Consider the following 19,774-nt stretch of genomic DNA (forward strand, 5'->3'; position numbering starts at 1 on the left):
TACTAAAGTTCTGTGGACGATTATACGTGCCTAACGATGCGGAACTTAAGGAAGAAATTTTATCGGAAGCACATCGTAGTAGTTATAGCATCCACCCAGGTAGTACCAAAATGTATCAGAATTTGAGGCAGTATTATTGGTGGAATGACATGAAGGTGGACATAGCTAGGCATGTGGCCAAGTGTTTGACGTGCCAGCAAGTAAAGGCACAATATTGTAAGCCCGGAGGGTTATTGCGACCTTTGGAAATCCTAGAATGGAAATGGGAACATATAACTTTAGACTTTGTGACGGGATTACCAAGGAGCCAAAGAGGCCATGATTGGGTGATTGTCGATAGATTGACAAAGTTGGCACACTTTTTGGCTGTGCGAAAGGACTTCGCATTAGATCGATATGCTGAGTTGTATGTGCAACAAATAGTTCGTTTGCATGGGTACCAGTGACGATTACCTCAGATCGTGATCCAAGGTTTATCGCCAATTTTTGGAAAAGTCTGCAGACGGCGTTAGGATCAAAGCTGCAGTTTAGTACAGCTTACCATCCACAAACGGATGGCCAGTCTGAGAGGACGATTCAGACTTTAGAGGATATGCTTCGGGCATGTGTGTTGGATTTTCAGGGCAAGTGGGAAGAGCAATTGCCCTTAGCAGAATTTGCATATAATAATAGTTTTCGGCAGAGCATCGGAATGGCGCCCTTTGAAGCGCTATATGGCAGGGCTTGTAGGACGCCCGTGCGTTGGGACGAAGTAGGAGAAAGGAGTATAACCGGGCTAGAATTAGTTCAGCAGTCGGTTGAGGCTGTTAAGGTAATTCGTGAAAGGCTGAAAACAGCTCAAAGCCATCAAAAAAGTTATGTAGACAGAAGGCGAAGACCTTTGGAGTTTCAAGTAGGGGATCACGTATTCCTTAAGGTATCGCCCATGAGAGGACTGTCTAGATTTGGTAAGAAAGGGAAGTTGAGTCCGAGGTACGTGGGACCTTTTGAGGTTTTAGAAAGGATTGGAGATTTAGCTTCTCGCCTTGCACTCCCGCCAAATTTGACGCAAGTGCATAATGTACTCCACGTATCGATGTTGAGAAAATATGAACCGGACCCAACTCATGTGTTGAATCACGAAGAAATAGAAGTTGACGACAGGGTATCATATGTCGAGAGACCAGTTAGGATTGAAGATCGGAAAGAACGGGTTCTAAGGAACAAGACGATCCCGATGGTCAAGGCTGTTTGGGAACATCACGGGACCGAAGGCGCAACGTGGGAAAGTGAAGAGCAAATGCTGTCACGCCCCGAATCCCATCGAGCTCGCGACATCCCTCACTGGTCAAATGATTACGACGTCCCAGGAACATCACTGACCCAACCCAAACATCAGAGACACATGCGAAAACAAATATAAATAAAACTCCCGTACTATCAAGATGACGACAGAGTAGAGCATCAAGACAGTCAAAGAACAACAACATTCATTTTTATACAATGCCAACACAACGAGCACACAAACTTTATATTACAAACAAACTTAACCAACGAACATTCATAACCACCGACATAACAAAAGGATCGGGTGGTTCGGTTAACTTAGCTTCACTATAGGTCGACCTATTTATCAAAAGGTGACTGGTCAGACCTATTTTACACAACCCCTAAAATACCCTAGGGAAACCTAATGGTCACCCTCCTTCCATTCTGCTCCTGTGTCCTCTGGCTCGTGCCCCCGGAAGATCACTTGACCGCAATACGGAGGAATCGCCTGCAATGGTTGCAAGGTCTGCGGCTCCACTGGGGCACCATAGACGGCTCCTCAAACTCCAAAAAGAGGAGGCATGCCTCCTGGGTTTAAGGCTGGTGGTCTGAAATTGTGGTTATACAACTATGAGACGAATCTCAATAAGTGCACAACCCCAAACCCCACATAGGCTCTCACGTACCGCCAGACGAAACACGCATATCACACAACGACCAACCATGCTAACAAATACATACGATCCTACCTGGGATCCATCATGCACGTCCCTGCACGTCAGATAATAATACAACCAACATGACACAATGATGCCTCATCCATATCACAAAACCAAAGCATGTAATAAGAATTCACATGCATCAATGCATCACAGTCGCGCGTGCCTCGATTATAAGGCAAAACCCACTTGGGCACATCCCATACCATGCCTAGCAGTTCTTACCCTATAATCGAGCACCACATCACGCGATACAAACCACACTCGCACACTAACTCACACCATGCGTCAACCTTCACAATTCTCACGCGTCAAGCCAAGTCCCACTCATTCCCAACTTTTCCACCACTACCGCGCCCGCGTAAAACGCATCAGGCCAACGGTCTTCTGACCTCGTCAGGCATCGTCACCCCGTCGGGCTGGGCATCGTCACCTTGTCAGGGACGGCATCGTCCCGCGTAAACGAACACGCCTCAGGACGGAACCTACCCCGCGTAGACGAACATGCCTCAGGGTATCACTTTTCCAACCAATCCAACCTTTCCGTACCTTCGTTCCACACATGCCACACGGCTACACATACACATGGCCATACACAATCTCACACCTCACATACACTTCACAAATGCACATTCTCGTCGCACGAACACATCACACAACCACTTACACTTGGCACGCAACCTCATTACACGATCACACCGGTACACCTTGCAATCACACACACACGGCACATGGCCAAACCACACTCAGCCCGAAACACATTCCAAACCAGCCAACAATCACAAGCCATAAAATCATTCAAATAAACCCATTCAAGCCATAAAACCACCAATAAAACGTACAATTCAGCTCAGATCATTCCGCGTCACCTCAGCCCTATCTGAGCCTCCTAAACTTAGCATTTTTCCTCCCACAAATCAGTCCACAACAGCCATACTATCCAACCCCTTTCACATGCTTCAAACAGCCCCTAATTTACACAAACCGAGTCCTAAACAAGTCCTACAATACCCGAGGTCCTAAGGAGGGTTTGGGGGAGTCACTTACCTTGAAAAGGCGTGACAACAAGCTGGATGGGTGGCCGGAACAGTCGGCCCAGTAGCAGCAGCCGAACAACGTTACCGGCGGCCAGGCGGGTGAATGGCTGAGCTGCCGTGGACGGGTGGCTGGCGGGCGGCAATCGGCCTGCTGGGGGCGGCGATGGGGACGAACAGGGCAGGGGAGGACGGCCTGGGGTGGCTCGGTGGTGCTGGGGCTGAACAGGACGGCAAAACAGAGAGAGAGAGACAGGCGGGCAGTGAGGCGCGGTCGAGAAGAAGAAGAATCGGCGTTAGCATCCCGTGAATGCGCGGTTCCGGGTGAGATCTCACTATAAGTGCATTGGCCAAAATATTCATTTCATAAATCCCGGGAAAAGGATCGAAAATTCAGAATGTTACAATTCTTCCCTCCTAAAAAAATTTCGTCCTCGAAATTTACAACTATACCCAGCTATCCAAACAGATGGGGGTGACGACATCTCATTCCTCCTTTCTCCCACTTCATCCTACCAATAATGCTACCACAATTTCTGGTACATTTTCGTGCTGCCCAAGTGAATACTATGAGTGCTCTTATGAGCTTCCGATAAAGTCTCTTCTTAAGCTCCAAATCACCGGGCACGCATGTCATTCTTAAAACTTCAAAATTCCATCCTCGGACACTTGGAAGTCCGGTTTCCTCTTAGTACCATCCATTTTCTAGAATTTTATTTATTTGTTATCTCGGGGTCCGTAGACTGCAACGCCTACATTTTGATCTGCACTTCCGGTTCAATCTTAACATCGTCATCAGCCAGGAGAGGTGTCTTACCTCGAACCGAAACCCTGAGTCTCGTACTTTCTCTAACAACGCCCAATCCTTAACCATCAAACGTGCGACACTTAATTTCAGACTCAATACATCAACTACCCGGTTGGCCTTTCCGGGATAGCACAAAAGGTCACAGTCATAATTCTTAAGAAACTCCATCCATCGCCATTGCCTCATATTCAATTAGTTCTGATCCGAACGGAATAGCCAATACCGGAGCAATTCTCAGCCTATGCTTCAGCTCCTGGAAACCCCTTTCACACTTTTCATCCCATTCTAACTCAGTTTCCTTCTTAAGCAGTCGCGTCAACGGCGTGGCTATCGACGAGAATCCTTCTACAAAACGTCGATAATAACTGGCCAGTCCTAAGAAACCTCGAATCTCCTTCACTGATGTCGGTCTCAGCCACTTAGTGACTGCCTCAATATTCGTCAGGTCCACAGACATTCCATCTCCCGAAATCCTGTGTCTAAGGATCGCTACTCTGCTACACCAAAACTCGCACTTACTGAGCTTGGCGTAGAGTGCGTGTTCTCTTAAGGTCTGTAGCACCTAAGTCAATTACTCTTCATGTTCTTCCGGGCTTTTCGAATACACCAATATATATCGTCATAGAACATTATGACAACACGGTCTAGAAACTCCTAAAATACCCGGTTCATTATGCCCATAAAGGCAGCGGGGCATTGGTTAGACCAAAGGGCATTACTGTGAACTCACAGTGCCCATACCACATCCTAAAGGCGGTCTTAGGAATATCCTCTTTCCTGCTCCTTAACTGATAATATCCGGTCCGTAGATCAATCTTAGAGAACACTGAGGCACCTTACAATAAGTCAAACAGGTCATCAATCCTCGGCAGTGGTTACTTATTCTTAATCATCTCCTGATTCAACTGCCGGCAATCGTTACACAATCTCAATGTCTCATCCTTCTTCCTTACGAATAAAACTGGCGCTCCCCATGGAGACGTACTCGGTCGAATAAAACCCTTATCCACAGGTCCTGCATCTGAACCTTCAATTCTTTCAACCCCAACAATGACATCCCATAAGGCGGCTTCAAGATTGGCTCGGTTCCAGGGGCCAACTCGATAACAAACTCTACTTCTCTTTCTGGTGGCAATCCCGGTAATTCCTGAGGAAAACATCAGAAAAGTTGCACACCACCGCTATATCCTCTAGCCGCATTTCTTCTGCCGTCAAATCAACCATACTTGCTAAGTAACCATGTCACCCCTCATCTAACAATTTGGTTACTTCTATTGATGAAACCCAAGGGATTGAGGTTCCTCCTCGACTTTCTACCAATTCAAATCTAGGGTGTCCAGCCGGACTAAACTGAATCATCCTGCTGTTACAATCCATTACAGCATTCTGTTTGACTAACCAATCCATGCCCACTATCATATCAAAATCATGCATAGTCAAAACAACCAAATCTATCATGCTTTCTACACCATCAATCACAATTTTATAGTCTGGGCATCCTAACGATATGCATATCTTATCCATCAATGGTGTAGTCACACACATTTGCACTTCTAATAAAACGATTTCAATCCAGCCACTTTAACAAATTGACCAGACACAAACGAGTGCGACGCCCCTAGATCAAACAAAGCATATGCAACATAATTATACAGAGAAACCATACCTGTGATTACGCCTGGCGCATTCTCAGCTTCCTTTCACGCCATGGCGTACACACGTCCTTGTGCCAGCGGCCTGTTCAGATTAGCTGGCGGGGCTGCACTAGTCGGATTCCCAATCCGAGGTGTCTGCGATGATGGGGGTGGTCGAACCTGCTGATTCGGGCAATTCCTTATGTGATGTCCCATTCCACCACACCCAAAGCATGCCCCAGTTACACTTGGGTAGGGACCACTCCCATGATGTCTCCCACAACGTCTACAAGCTGAATTAGAATGATGTGGTGATTTCCTAATATTCTTTCTTGCCGGAGGAACAAAACGTCGGTTTCCCATCACCGGCCTTTTCTCTTGCTGACAATCGTCCCTGGCTAAGATATACCTTGATCTAGACGCGGCGGCCTTATCCATCATATCCTGTTCGATAGCCTGAGCCCTCTCATACAATTCTTCATAGGTCCTCAAATTCACCGGTATCAATTGGCTGCGAATGTCAGCCCTCAATCTATCCCGAAACCTTCGCGCCTTGTCCTCAGGATGGTCTACCATTCTCGGCGCAAATTTAGACAGCCTGGCAAATTCTGCCTCATATTGATCCACGGTCATTTGGTTCTGCTGCAACCTAAGGAAAGCTGTCATCTTTCTTTCACGGGCATTTACCGAGAAATACTTCTCATTAAAAGACTGAACGAAGGCCGTCCAATTCTGATCCACACCTGCTGGGAACACTCGGCCTTGCGTGGCTTTCCACCAGTCGTTCGCATTACCCTGCAGCCGGTACACTGCCAGCGTCACTTTCTCTACTTCCGTACACCCCAATAAAGCAAAAGCTTTTTCCAACTCCTCAACCCATTTAGAAGCAGCCTCCGGATCCCCTACTCCTTCAAACTTGGGTGGTTTCAATTTCAGAAATTGTTCTACTATCTGATGCATCTGTCGGTTCCCATTTCCATTACCAGCATTCTCATTAACTACAGCAGCTGCAGCCTCCGCAGCTTGGGCGGTCGCATTAGCTCGCTCTTGAGCTTGCCTATCCAATAAATTTCCAATACCCTCTAACACTCTGAGGACTCCTTCCATACGCGGATCTTCCACAATCGGGATCTGAGAACTCGACGAGCCTCCCATTCCTGCACCTCGCTTACTCATTCTCACGGGCTCACGCTATCCTCCTACCTGCTATAATTCCATACGGAAATTAGGGACCTCGGCCAACTATACTAGTCCAAGCCCTAGGCACAAAACTCGACAACCAACGCTCAACAACCAACAACCAACCATTAAACCAATCACATAACATCAAACCAATATCACTAAACAACCAATAGGGTTCTCGTACTCACCTCAAGTCCTGCCGCACCTTCGTCTCAATCAACATCACAACCACAATAAACCACTCAGCAACCACAGGCGCGTATTCACAGGACATGCATAATCAACATAAACATGCATTCTACGAAGGGCTCCCTAACTGACTACCCCGAAGTCGTCGCTTCTTATCACTCCACGTCTCGACCTTACCGGGATCGAGCTAGCCTTGCTCTGATACCAATTCAAACGGGGATGTCACGCCCCGAATCCCATCGAGCTCGCGACATCCCTCACTGGTCGAATCATTACGACGTCCCAGGAACATCGCCGACCCAACCCAAACATTAGAGACACATACGGAAGCGAATATAAATAAAACTCCCGTACTATCAAGACGACGACAGAGTACAGCATCAAGACAGTCAAAGAACAACAACATTCATTTTTATACAAAGCCATTACAACGAGCACACAAACTTTATATTACAAACAAACTTAACCAACGAACATTCATAACCGCCGACATAACAAAAGGATCGGGTGGTTCGGTTAACTTAGCTTCACTATAGGTCGACCTATTTATCAAAAGGTGACTGGTCAGACCTATTTTACACAACCCCTAAAATATCCTAGGGAAATCTAATAGTCACCCTCCTTCCATTCTGCTCCTATGTCCTCTGGCTCGTGCCCCCATAAGATCACTTGATCGAAATACGGAGGAATCGCCTGCAATGGTTGCAAGGTCTGCGGCTCCACTGCGGCACCATAGACGGCTCCTCAAACTACAAAAAGAGGAGGCATGCCTCCTGGGTTTAAGGCTGGGGACTGAAATTGTGGTTATACAACTATGAGACGAATCTCAATAAGTGCACAACCCCAAACCCCACAAAGGCTCTCACGTACCGCCAGACGAAACACGCATATCACACAATGACCAACCATGCTAACAAACACATACGATCCTACCTAGGATCCATCATGCACATCCCTGCACGTCAGATAATAATACAGCCAACATGCCACAATGATGCCTCATCCATATCACAAAACCAAAGCATGTAATAAGAATTCATATGCATCAATGCATCACAGTCGCGCGTGCTTCGATTATAAGGCAAAACCCACTTAGGCACGTCCCACACTATGCCTAGCAGTTCTTACCCTATAATCGAGCACCACATCACGCGATACAAACTACACTCGCATAATAACTCACACCATGCGTCAACCTTCACAATTCTCACGCGTCAAGCCAAGTCCCACTCATTCCCAACTTTTCCACCACTACCGCGCCCGCGTAAAACGCATCAGGCCAACGGTCTTCTGACCTCATTAGGCATCGTCACCCCGTCGGGTCGGGCATCGTCACCTCATCAGGGACGGCATCGTCCCGCGTAAACGAACACGCCTCAGGACGGAACCTACCCCGCGTAAACGAACACGCCTCAGGGTATCACTTTTCCAACCAATCCAACCTTTCTGTACCTTCGTTCCACACATACCACACGGCTACACATACACACGGCCATACACAATCTCACACCTCACATACACTTCACAAATGCACATTCTCGTCGCACGAACACATCACACGACCACTTACACTTGGCACGCAACCTCATTACACGATCACACCGGTACACCTCGCGATCACACACACACGGCACACGACCAAACCACACTTATCTCGAAACACATTCCAAACCAGCCAACAATCACAAGCCGTACAATCATTCAAATAAACCCATTCAAGCCATAAAACCACCAATAAAATGTACAATTCAGCTTAGATCATTTCGCGTCACCTCAGCCCTATCCGAGCCTCCTAAACCTCGCATTTTTCCTCCCACAAATCAGTCCACAACAGCCATACTATCCAGCCCCCTTCACATGCTTAAAACAGCCCCTAATTTACCCAAACCAAGTCCTAAACAAGTCCTACAATACCCGAGGTCTTAAGGAAGGTTTGGAGGAGTCACTTACCTTGAAAAGGCGTGACAACAAGCTGGATGGGTGGCCGGAACAGTCGGCCTAGCAGCAATAGCCGAACAATGGCACTGGTGGCAAGGCGGGCGAACGGCTGAGCTGCCTTGGACGGGTGGATGGCGGGCGGCGATCGGCCTAGTGAGGGCGGCGATGGGGACATACAGAGCAGGGGAGGACGGCCTGGGTGGCTTGGTGGTGGTGGGGCTGAATAGGACGGCGAAACAGAGAGAGAGAGACAGGCGGGCGGTGAGGCGCGGCCGGGAAGAAGAAGAAGCGGTGGCAGTGAGGGGCGGAAGGGCGGCGACCAGGCGGCGGTGAACTGGTGGCCGGCCAAGCCGGTTCACGTGCAAGGGAAAGGAGAGTGAGAGAGAGCCGATCGGTGGGGGTGAGGAGAGAGAAAGAAAATTATTGGAGAGAGAGATAGAGGAAATGATTATTTATAGAGGACCCCCAATAATTGACTCTAAAACCCCACAGGAAATTACTAAAATACACCTCTAACTACCCCTCAGATCCAATGGCCAAGGATTGATCTCATCCAAATCCAACGGCCCACGTTTAACCTTATCCAATAATTCAAGGGGCAAACGAGTAATTACTCATGGAAGGATAGGGCATTCTTGTCCCTCTAATTTCGGCCATACAGGGTAATTCTCAGTCCCCCAACTTAATCCAGTCCTCAAAATTCGTTCGCTGTCCCAGGTGCAAAATGGTCATCTTTCCGATCCTGAACCGAAATTCATTTTTTTTACAAAAAACGGGTGGACCCCAAGTTTGACCACATCTAAAATGCCATTGGCCTCTAAAATTTATCACTTTCAAAATTCTCGATTTCCGGGCCCGAATTCCAAGAAATGACTAGAATCGAACAATCGCGACTTTAGCTAATCTCTTACTAACGGGTGGCTCATTGGGATTCCGCGCTCTCGACCCGTGACCGACACTAAGTCAAATCGCGTTTAAGTTTGCTCGAACCAAGGCGACCCTGATTGTCATATAATTGCGAGAGTCTGTCGCTAGTTCCCTGCGGACACGATCAATCAAATAGATCGGTCTCTGTTGGCCCAAAACATTCCCTCGTCAATCCTTATGATCGAAGGTCGAACCAAGGTCGAGTTCTTTGGTCGTGTGAACTCAATCCCGCAATGGCCTTACCCTTAAGGTTAGCATCCCGTGAATGCGCGGTTCCGGGTAAGATCTCACTATAAGTGCATTGGCCAAAATATTCATTTCATAAATCCCGGGAAAAGGATCGAAAATTCAGAATGTTACAATTCTTCCCTCCTAAAAAAATTTTGTCCTCGAAATTTACAACTATACCCAGTTATCCAAACAGATGGGGGTGATGACATCTCATTCCTCCTTTCTCCCACTTCATCCTACCAATAATGCTACCACAATTTCTGGTACATTTTCGTGCTGCCCGAGTGAATACCATGAGTGCTCCTATGAGCTTCCGATAAAGTCTCTTCTTAAGGTCCAAATCACCGGGGACGCATGTCAATCTTAAAACTTCAAAATTCCATCCTCGGACACTTGGAAGTCCGGTTTCCTCTTAGTACCATCCATCTTCTAGAATTTTATTTTATTTTTATCTCGGGGTCCGTAGACTGCAACGCCTACATTTTGATCCGCACTTCCGGTTCAATCCTTAACATCGTCATCAGCCGGGAGAGGTGTCCTACCTCGAACCGAAACCCCGAGTCTCGTACTTTCTCTAACAACGCCCAATTCTTAACCATCAAACGTGCGACACTTAATTTCAAACTCAATACATCAGCTACCCGGTTGGCCTTTCCGGGATAGCACAAAAGGTCACAGTCATAATTCTTAGGAAACTCCATCCATCGCTGTTGCCTCATATTCAATTCCTTCTGATCCGAACGGAATAGCCAATACCGGGGCGATTGTCAGCCTATGCTTCAGCTCCTGGAAACCCCTTTCACACTTTTCATCCCATTCTAACTCAGTTTCCTTCTTAAGCAATCGCGTCAACGGCGTGGCTATCGACGAGAATCCTTCTACAAAACGTCGATAATAACCAGCCAGTCCTAAGAAACCTCGAATCTCCTTCACTGATGTCGGTCTCAGCCACTTAGTGACTGCCTCAATATTCATCAGGTCCACAGACATTCCATCTCCCGAAATCCTGTGTCTAAGGATCGCTACTCTGCTACACCAAAACTCGCACTTACTGAGCTTGGCGTAGAGTGCGTGTTCTCTTAAGGTCTGTAGCACCTAAGTCAATTACTCTTCATGTTCTTCCGGGCTTTTCGAATACACCAATATATATCGTCATAGAACATTATGTCAACACGGTCTAGAAACTCCTAAAATACCCGGTTCATTATGCCCATAAAGGCAGCGGGGCATTGGTTAGACCAAAGGGCATTACTGTGAACTCACAGTGCCCATACCACATCCTAAAGGCGGTCTTAGGAATATCCTCTTTCCTGCTCCTTAACTGATAATATCCGGTCCGTAGATCAATCTTAGAGAACACTGAGGCACCTTACAATAAGTCAAACAGGTCATCAATCCTCGGCAGTGGTTACTTATTCTTAATCATCTCCTGATTCAACTGCCGGCAATCGTTACACAATCTCAATGTCTCATCCTTCTTCCTTACGAATAAAACTGGCGCTCCCCAAGGAGACGTACTCGGTCGAATAAAACCCTTATCCACAGTTCCTGCATCTGAACCTTCAATTCTTTCAACCCTAACAATCACATCCCATAAAGCGGCTTCGAGATTGGCTCGGTTCCAGGGGCCAACTCGATAACAAACTCTTCTTCTCTTTCTGGTGGCAATCCCGGTAATTCTTGCGGAAAACATCGGGAAAGTTGCACACCACCGCTATATCCTCTAGCCGCATTTCTTCTGCCGTCAAATCGACCACACTTGCTAAGTAACCATGTCACCCCTCATATAACAATTTGGTTACTTCTATTGATGAAACCCAAGGGATCGAGGTTCCTCCTCGACTTTCTACCAATTCAAATCTAGGGTGTGCAGCCGGACTAAACTGAATCACCCTGCTGCTGCAATCCATTACAGCATTATGTTTGACTAACCAATCCATGCCCACTATCATATCAAAATCATGCATAGTCAAAACAACCAAATCTATCCTGCTTTCTACACCATCAATCACAATTTTATAGTCTGGGCATCCTAACGATATGCATATCTTATCCATCAATGGTGTAGTCACACACATTTGCACTTCTAATAAAACGATTTCAATCTAGCCACTTTAACAAATTGACCAGACACAAACGAGTGCGACGCCCCTGGATCAAACAAAGCATATGCAACATAATTATACAGAGAAACCATACGTATGATTACGCCTGGCGCATTCTCAGCTTCCTTTCGCGCCATGGCGTACACACGTCCTTGTGCCGGCGGCCTTTTCGGATTAGCCGGCGGGTCTGCACTTGTCAGATTCCCAATCCGAGGTGTCTGCGATGATGGAGGTGGACGAACCTGCTGATTTGGGCAATTCCATATGTGATATCCCATTCCACCACACCCAGAGCATGCCCTAGTTACACTTGGGCAGGGACCACTCCCATGATGTCTCCCACAACGTCTACAAGCTGAATTAGATTGATGTGGTGATTTCCTAATATTCCTTCTTGCCGGAGGAACAAAACGTCGGTTTCCCATCACCGGCCTTTTCTCTTGCTGACGATCGTCCCTGGCTAAGATATACCTTGATCCAGACGCGGCGGCCTTATCCATCATATCCTGTTCGATAGCCTGAGCCCTCTCATACAATTCTTCATAGGTCCTCAAATTCACCGGTATCAATTGGCTGCGAATGTCGCCCCTCAATCCATCCCGAAACCTTCGCGCCTTGTCCTCAGGATGGTCTACCATTCTCGGCGCAAATTTAGACAGCCTGGCAAATTCTGCCTCATATTGATCCACGGTCATTTGGTTCTGCTGCAACCTAAGGAAAGCTGTCATCTTTCTTTCTCGGGCACTTACCGAGAAATACTTCTCATTAAAAGCCTGAACGAAGGCCGTCCAATTCTGATCCACACCTGCTGGGAACACTCGGCCTTGCATGGCTTTCCACCAGTCGTTCGCATTACCCTGCAGCTGGTACACTGCCAGCGTCACTTTCTCTGCTTCCGTACACCCCAATAAAGCAAAAGCTTTTTCCAACTCCTCAACCCATTTAGAAGCAGCCTCCGGATCCCCTACTCCTTCAAACTTGGGTGGTTTCAATTTCAGAAATTGTTCTACTATCTGATGCATCTGTCGGTTCCCATTTCCATTACCAGCATTTTCATTAACTACAGCAGCTGCAGCCTCCACAGCTTGGGCGGTCGCATTAGCTCGCTCTTGAGCTTGCCTATCCAACAAATTTCCAATCCCCTCTAACACTCTGAGGACTCCTTCCATACGCGGATCTTCCGCGATTGGGATATGAGAACTCGACGAGCCTTCCGTTCCTGCACCTCTCTTACTCATTCTCACGGGCTCACGCTATCCTTCTACCTGCTATAATTCCATACGGGAATTAGGGACCTAGGCCAACTATACTAGTCCAAGCCCTAGGCACAAAACTCGACAACCAACGCTCAACAACCAACAACCAACCATTAAACCAATCACATAACATCAAACCAATATCACTAAACAACCAACATGGTTCTCGTACTCACCTCAAGTCCTGCCGCACCTTCGTCTCAATCAACATCACAACCACAATAAACCACTCAGGAACCACAGTCGCGTATTCGCAGGACATGCATAATCAACATATACATGCATTCTACGAAGGGCTCTCTAACTGACTACCCCGAAGTCGTCGCTCCTTATCACTCCAGGTCTCAACCTTACCGGGATCGAGCTAGCCTTGCTCTGATACCAAATCAAACGGGGATGTCACGCCTGGAATCCCATCGAGCTCGCGACATCCCTCGCTGGTCGAATCATTACGACGTTCCAGGAACATCGTCGACCCAACCCAAACATCAGAGACACATGCGGAAGCGAATATAAATAAAACTCCCGTACTATCAAGACGACGACAGAGTAGAGCATCAAGACAGTCAAAGAACAACAACATTCATTTTTATACAATGCCATTACAACGAGCACACAAACTTTATATTACAAACAAACTTAACCAACGAACATTCATAATCACCGACATAACAAAAGGATCGGGTGGTTCGGTTAACTTAGCTTCACTATAGGTCGATAATAATACAGCCAACATGCCACAATGATGCCTCATCCATTTCACAAAACCAAAGCATGTAATAAGAATTCACATGCATCAATGCATCACAGTCGCGCGTGCCTCGATTATAAGGCAAAACCCACTTGGGCACGTCCCATACCATGCCTAGCAGTTCTTACCCTATAATCGAGCACCACATCACGCGATACAAACCACACTCGCACACTAACTCACACCATGCGTCAACCTTCACAATTCTCACGCGTCAAACCAAGTCCCACTCATTCCCAACTTTTCCACAACTACCGCATCCGCGTAAAACGCATCAGGCCAACGGTCTTCTGACCTCGTCAGGCATCGTCACCCCATCGGGCCGGGCATCGTCACCCCGTCGGGCCGGGCATTGTCACCTCGTCAGGGACGGCATCGTCCCACGTAAACGAACACGCCTTAGGACGGAACCTACCCCGCGTAAACGAACACGCCTCAGGGTAACACTTTTCCAACCAATCCAACCTTTCCGTACCTTCGTTCTACACATACCACACGGCTATACATACACACGGCCATACACAATCTCACACCTCACATACACTTCACAAATGCACATTCTCGTCGCACTAACACATCACACGACCACTTACACTTGGCACGCAACCTCATTACACGATCACACCGGTACACCTCGCGATCACACACACACGGCACACGGCCAAACCACACTTAGCCCGAAACACATTCCAAACCAGCCAATAATCGCAAGCCATACAATCATTCAAATAAACCCATTCAAGCCATAAAACCACCAATAAAACGTACAATTCAGCTCAGATCATTCCGCGTCACCTCAGCCCTATCCGAGCCTCCTAAACCTCGCATTTTTCCTCCCACAAATCAGTCCACAACAGCCATACTATCCAGCCCCCTTCACATGCTTCAAACAGCCCCTAATTTACCCAAACCGAGTCCTAAACAAGTCCTACAATACCCAAGGTCCTAAGGATGGTTTGGGGGAGTCACTTACCTTGAAAAGGCATGACAACAAGCTGGATGGGTGGCCGGAACAGTCGGCCCAGCAGCAGCCGAACAGCGGCACCGATGGCCAGGCGGGCGAACGGCTGAGCTGCCGTGGATGGGTGGCTGTCGGGTGGCGGTCGGCCTGCTGGGGGCGGCGATGGGGACGTACAGGGCAGGGGAAGATGGCCTGGGGTGGCTCAGTGGTGGCGGGGCTGAGTAGGACGGTGAAACAGAGAGAGAAAGACAGGCGGGCAGTGAAGCGAGGCCGGGAATAAGAAGAAGCAGCGGCGGTAAGTGGCGAAGGGGCGGCAACCAGGCGGCGCTGAGCTGGTGGCCGGCCAAGCCGGTTCACGTGCAAGGGAGAGGAGAGTGAGAGAGAGCCGATCGGTGGGGGTGAGGAGATAGAGAGAGAAAATTATTGGAGAGAGAGATAGAGGAAATGATTATTTATGGAGGACCCCCAATAATTGACTCTAAAACCCCACCGTAAATTACTAAAATACCCCTCTAACTACCCCTCCGACCCAATGGCCAAGGATTGATCTCATCCAAGGGGCAAAAGAGTAATTACTCATGGGAGGATAGGGCATTTTTGTCCCTCTAATTTCGGCCATACAGGGTAATTCTCAGTTCCCCAACTTAATCCAGTCCTCAAAATTCGTTCACGGTCCCTGGGGCAAAATGGTCATCTTTCCGATCCCGAACCGAAATCCATTTTTTTTTTAAAAACGGGTGGCCCCCAACGTTGGCCACACCAAAAATGCCATCGGCCGCTAAAATTTATACTTTCAAAATTCTCGATTCCCGGGCCCGAATTCCAAGAAATGACTAGAATCGAACAATCGCGACTTTAGCTTATCTCTTACTAACGGGTGGCTCATTGGGATTCCGCGCTCTCGACCCGTGACCGACACTAAGTCAAATCACGTTTAAGTTTGCTCGAACCAAGGCGACCACGATTGTCATATAATTGCGAGGGTCTGTCGCTAGTTCCCTGCAGACACGATCAATCAAATAGATCGGTCTCTATTGGCCTAAAACATTCCCTCGTCAATCCTTATGGTTGAAGGTCGAACCAAGATTGAGTTCTTTGGTCGTGCGAACTCAATCCCGCAATGGCCTTATCCCTAAGGTTAGCATCCCGTGAATGCGCGGTTCCGGGTGAGATTTCACTATAAGTGCATTGGCCAAAATATTCATTTCATAAATCCCGGGAAAAGGATTGAAAATTCAGAATGTTACAAATGCAACGTCAATACCCCCACTTGTTTGAGTAGTTAGTTTGATTTGTAAATTTCGTCCTCGAAATTTTTATAAGGGGGGAAGAGTTGTGACATTCTGAAATCCGACCCACTTGGGATTTATGAAATGAACAGTTTATGGACGTGCTTATAGTTAGATCTCGCCCGGAATTGATCATTTCGGGACTACTAACCGTTAGGGAAAGGCTAATTAGGGATTTAAATTCACGCGACTAAAGAAACTCGATCGTGAATCGACCTTCGATCATGAAAATTGTCGAGGTGACATTTTGAGCCAACGTAGGCCGATCCAAGGATAGCTAGGGATCAGTTCGCCATTGTCATACGAGTGGATCGCGGGTGATTCCGCTTGACCACGAAATGAATTAACGAATGACCCTAAACCTATACCAAACGATCGTGCCCGTCGGAACTAGCGATCAATCCTCGCGATTAAGTGACAACCGAGGTCGTCACGACCCGAGTGAACTTGAACGTGGCTTGATTTAGTATCGGCCATGGATCAATAATGCGAATTTCCCAAAAGCCGCCCGTTAGTATGAGATATGCGCAAGTTACGTTATTTAGAACTTAGTCATTAATTAGAGACCAAGTTGGGCATTAGAAATTTAGAAAATCACGACAAATCATTTGGACGATGTTGTCATTTGCTCAGGTAGCCTTGGATTTGTCCGAATCCTTCAGAAAAATTGAATTTCGGCGAGAAATGGAAAATGACCGTTTTACCCTAGGAGGTTTGTTAAGGCCAAGTGTATTTGGGGAAGGGCATTTTGGTCATTTCGCCCTAGCCTTAGAAATAGAAATTTTTGGACAATTTTGCCCTTGGAAATTTTGTGAAATCCCCAAATTGCCCTTGGATATTTTGGAAAAGATTCGATCCGGACCGTCGATCTTAAGATAAGATCGAATCTTGACCGTTGATTTGATTTTAGAGAGGAGGGCATGATGGTCAATTGGCACACCAATAATTGACCTTGGATTATTTAAAGCCAAATTTCTCTCTCTCTCTTCACTCTCTCTCTCTCCCCACCCGACCGAGCCACCCCCTCTCCTCACCGTGACCGTCACCGCTCGCCAAGGCCGGCAGCCGTCGCCGCCCTCCCGTCCAGCCGGAGCAGCTCACCGCTCGCCGTGGCTGCTCGCCTAGCCTAGCCGCTCACCCCACCGTCCCTCTCTCTCCCCTGTTGTCCCTCTCATCGAACCACCACCAGCCCCCCCTGTGGTCCTGTTCAGCCGTGGAAAGCCAGCAGACCGCCAGCCACCGCCGCTCACAGTACGCCGCCGCCGAGCCGCTCGCCGTCGCCGCTCGCCGCCGTGAGGCCACCGGCCTGCCGCCCCCTTTTTCCACTCTAGCCGAGCTAGCCTAGAGTTCGTGAAAGTCGCCCCCTAAACCCTATTTAGGATGTCAGGTATCGATAGACACGATTAGGGGTTGAATCGGGTTTGTTAGGGGCTGTTTTGGGGTTTAATCGGGACTGTTTAGGGCTGTTCGGTTTGGATTAATTAGGAGTTGATATTGGCTGAATTGTGGGTGAATTTGTGATGTTTCGGGACTGATTTGATGTAGAATTATATGCTGGAAATTATGGCTCGTATTGACGAGCATACGACTTGATTTGAGGACTAAATGGTGTCGGGTTGGCGAAGCAGTGCTGTGGCTGAATTGTGGTGGTAATTAGGGCTGGAAATGGACTTGAAAATGTTGAATTTATGCCATGATTGTGGCTGTGATTGTGGGCCCGATAGTGGCCTTGTATGTTCGTTGAATCGTGACTTGATTGAGTGAAATGTAGATCGTTGTGTACGCATGGGCCGAATTGATTTGATTGGTGATTGGCCATGATTGAGTATTGATTGAGCATGAGAAATGTGTGTGGTTTGGTGTGTGCACGGGCCAAGTCTGATTGGCTAATATATTGGCATGTTGGTGTCGAGCAAGTGAACGAGTGAGAAATAGTGTGTGGTGACAAAATCCCTTAGGCGGTACCATTACGCGGGGAATTGATCCGTCCTGAGGCAGTACAACTATGCGGGACGATGCCCGGTATTACCGGAGGACGGCCAACCTGAGGCGGTACCATTACGCGAGTTGTGTCGTAGGTGGTGGGTGTTGAGCCTGAGGCGGTACCATTACACGGGCAAGATACACGGCCTGAAGCGGTACCATTACGCGGGCCATGAAGTGTTGTTAATATGAGTTAGTCGCAGTGAACCTCAGGCGGTACTATTACGTTGGTCACTGGCGAGTTGAGTGGAAAATATGAGTTGGTCGCAGTGAACCTGAGGCGGTACCATTACACGGGTCACTGGCGAGTTGAGTGGAAAATATGAGTTGGTCGCAGTGAACCTGAGGCGGTACCATTACGCGGGTCACTGGCGAATTGGATGAAAAGAATGTGATGAGGCAGGAACGAATGCGTGTAATGCAATTAGAATGTGCATGTGATTGGAAACTGTGCTATTGTGGCTAACGTGCAGGTTACACGCAGGAAAGGCCCAAGTAAGTATAAATTGTGTGCCTGCTATGTGATGGCTGAGTGTGGTTGTGTTGGTAATTGTCTGGAGGTACGTGATAGCCTAGGTGGGGTTTAGGGGTGTGCTTATTAAGATGTGATCTCATGGTTGTTTCAACCAACAATTTCAGAACCCCGGCCTGAACAATAAATCTTCTGCCACCGCCGCCGCAGCGTTTTGGGATTCCTATGCACACCGATCACGACGTTGTATAATACCCTATAGATGACAACATGACCTGGGTTAAGCATACTACGGTAGTTTGGGTAGATATAGGACTACCCCTCTGGCAGGCCCACATATATACTGCCTGGACGTTTAGGGACGGGGTGGATGAGTTTGGCCCCGTCCGTGGCTTCGATGTCCCCTTTGATGGAGTTGGGGATTGGGATCCATCAGCCATACCCCCTCCTGATGGCGAGATGACTAGTTTCGAGACTAGTCTAGCGCAGTCAGGACTTCAGCCCGCGCCTGCAGCACCTGAGCCCCAGGGACCGAGCATGATCCGGAGCCGGAAGAATCCCAGGGGTATGATCCGATGGATGTGGACCTCGAGGTGATACCAGAGGAGGAACCAGAAGAAGAGGCCCCAGAAGAAGAGCCTGAAGATGAGCCCGAAGAAGACCCAGGGATGGAACCAGAAGACGCACACTAGGGCGAGCCGGAGTACGAGCCAGAGTATGATCCCGAGTTTGTGCCAGAGGACGAGTCGGATGAGGAGCCAGTGGAAGAAGAGCGGGTCGAGGTTCCAGCGAAGTCGGGTGATATAAACCACTCGATTGAGATCGAGGCAGAGCCGGAGTCCTCAGAGGAACAGACAGTTTAGGGGGATTCAGACTCGAGTACCGAGGAGTCGGATTCAGAGTGGACGCCGTCTCGAGGGCGTAAGGGCTAGTGTAGGGGCTAAGTATAGGCTTTTTGAAGTGTCCCATTTTTGGAGATAGGGTATACCTAGGCTGCTGATCCTTTTTTATGTCGGTGGTATATAGTTTAAAAGTTCGGTGTGCATG

Source organism: Syzygium oleosum, unplaced genomic scaffold, assembly GCF_021117445.2.
Source record: "Syzygium oleosum isolate NSW1041296 unplaced genomic scaffold, Sole_v2.1 Sole_v2.16, whole genome shotgun sequence".
NCBI classification, from domain to species: Eukaryota; Viridiplantae; Streptophyta; class Magnoliopsida; order Myrtales; family Myrtaceae; genus Syzygium; species Syzygium oleosum.